The 2,684-nt window shown below is 40.1% G+C and overlaps 1 non-coding gene across 1 annotated transcript; it reads right to left on the bottom strand.

Annotated features, from left to right (window-relative positions):
- Positions 1-1,071: 1,071 nt before the first annotated feature.
- LOC117071930 lies at positions 1,072-1,291 on the bottom strand. The gene has a single exon (XR_004432651.1). It is a non-coding gene; the product is annotated as a small nucleolar RNA U3 (small nucleolar RNA).
- Positions 1,292-2,684: the final 1,393 nt, after the last annotated feature.

Consider the following 2,684-nt stretch of genomic DNA (forward strand, 5'->3'; position numbering starts at 1 on the left):
TGCCCACCCTTGGAATGTCACTCCTTTTAACGTTAGTCATTCTTGTGGGTATGTACTAGTATTAATATATTACTTTGGTTTTACTTTGCATTTCCCTGATTTGGAATGAGGCTGTGTACCTTTATGTACTCTTAGTATTTATTTGAATATTCATTCTTTGAAGTGTTTCTTCGTGTATAGGATTTTGTTATTGTTATCAAGTTCAAACTAATAATCAGAGAACATGGGTCTTTTTTTGTTTTTGTTTTTGAGTTTTTGATGCTTATGTTTTGATATGTATACTAAGGAAGGAGACCACTATTACTCCTGCTGCCCTCCTCCCCTCTACCTTGCCTAGTTCACAGACAGGAGGAAAGGGAGAAGGCAAAAAATTAGAAAGAAACAAAAGTAAGATAAATAGCCAGACAACCTTGGCACCACCACCTGGCCCTAGGAGTTAAAAAAAGTAATAATAATAATATCAACCCCTGACCTAAACTACTTGTGTTATCTGTAAATTCCAGACACTGTATGAAAAAAGGCATTGTAAAATTTTTTATTCTGTTAGCTGATGCATGTAGCCCCAGTCACGTTTCCCATGCTTGCTAGATTTATCACGATTCTTTCAGTGGACCCCTTCAAGTTGTAAACCTTCAAAAAGGCCAAATATTTCTTTTTTGGGGAGCTGGGCTCTTTAGATGCGAGTCTGCCCACGCTCCCGGCAGAATAAAAAACCTCTTCCTTCTTTAATCCGGTGTCTGAAGAGTTTTGTCTGCGGCTCGTCCTGCTACAATACAAGTTTGCTTTATGACACTTTTTTTTTTTTGGTTAGAAATGTGTGTTTGTAAAGCATATACTCTAATTGTTGGGTGGTTCACATCTTCTACATTTTACCTAATTTTTCTTTTCCTGAATTACTGAGAAAAGTGTGTTAAAATCTTCCACCATGTTTATGGCTTTTTCAATTTCTTTTTGTAATTCTGTCAATTTTTTACTTTATATACTTTGAAGCTATTAAATACATATGCGTTTTAAATAGTTATACCTTCTTGGTGAATTTTTTTTTTCTTTTCTTTTTTAACAAGAAAGGAAACCACTCAGACTGCATTCTTTCCCTCTTACTCTCCTGGAGGAAGAGAAGAACCATCATCAATGGTACATGGTGGTTGCAGTGAAGCAACAAGAGCCTGCTTCATGCTCAGGCGACAATGCTAAGACTCCTCCTCATGGCTTCCAGCGCTCTACATATCTAGAGAAACTTCCCTAGTAATGAACTGTATAGAACGATCATGATTCTTGAGAGTATCATCTTGCATTTTTCTTTTCTTTTGTTTTTGTTTTTTTGAGACCTACTGTCACTCTTTAAGTGCAGTGGCAGGATCTCGGCTCACTGCAAGCTCCGCCTCCTGGGTTCACGCCATTCTCCTGCCTCAGCCTCCTGAGTAGCTGGGACTACAGGCGCCCGCCACCACGCCCAGCTAATTTTTTGTATTTTTAGTAGAGATGGGGTCTCGATCTCCTGACCTCGTGATCTGCCCTCCTCGGACTTCCAAAGTGCTGAGATTACAGGCGTGAGCTATCGCGCCCGGCTCCTTGAATTTTTCTTTTGATCATTATTTGGCTTTCCTTTCCTTTCCTTTTTCCTTTCCTTTCCTTTCTTTCCCTTTGTTGTTTTTGAGACAGAGTCCCACTCTGTACCAGGGCTGGAGTGCAGTGGCACAATCCCCACTTACTGCAACCTCTGCCTCCCAGGTTCCAGCGATCCTCCAGCCTCAGCCTCCCAAGTAGCTGGGATTACAGGCGCCCGCCACCACACCTGGCTAATTTTTTTGTATTTTTAGTAGAGATGGCATTTCACCATGTTGGCCAGGCTGGTCTCAAACTCCTGGCCTCAAGTGATCCTCCCGCCTCAGCCTCCCAAAATGTAGGGATTACAGGTGTGAGCCACCATGCCCAGCCTTGTTTGGTTCCTTTCTTATTCCCAATAATGCTTGATGTCTGGTGTCACTATAAATATATTGACTTTATATTGGATAGTAGTAATATTTGCATGGTATGCTTTTTCATCTTGAACTCACATTTCTGTGCCCTTGTGTTTTAAGTGCACCACTTGTAAGCAGCATATAGTTTGATTTTATTACTGTTTTAAAATTCAGTCTTCCATTAAAAAATCTATTTTCAATCTGTCCATTTTAAAAGTTAAACTTTTAGCTGGAGAGTTTAGTGATGTATTTGGTGTTTTTTTTTTTTTTTTTTTTTTTGGTCAGTTGAAATCCCAGAAGGAAATACATGGCATCAGTTGTAAAACACACACACATAGACACACACACACAAACAAAACAACAACAACAACAACAAAAAACACTTACAAAGGTACAGTCTGGGTATAGGAACACTAAAAGGAAAGCAACCCAGAGCTCATAATGGCAGGCTTCATTTCCACCAAAAGTGCTGGGGGAATGAGAGAAAGAAGTAGTTACTGGGAGAATGCTATGTGTAGAGTGACCTGACAAGAACTGAGACCTTTGATTAAGGAATCAGCCAGTCTGATATAATCCTGCAGTGAGAAAGCTGGGGAAGTGAATACTCAACCTTGCTTTTCTTCTTTCTGATCTTCTACTCTTCAGAAACAAGAGAGCAAGGAAGTCTCTGATTTTGTCCAGGGGAGTCAATCTCTCAGGCCACACAGCAGGGTAGAAAAGTAT

This window comes from Trachypithecus francoisi, unplaced genomic scaffold (genome assembly GCF_009764315.1).
Source record: "Trachypithecus francoisi isolate TF-2019V2 unplaced genomic scaffold, Tfra_2.0 Lachesis_group3, whole genome shotgun sequence".
In the NCBI taxonomy this organism is placed as follows: Eukaryota; Metazoa; Chordata; class Mammalia; order Primates; family Cercopithecidae; genus Trachypithecus; species Trachypithecus francoisi.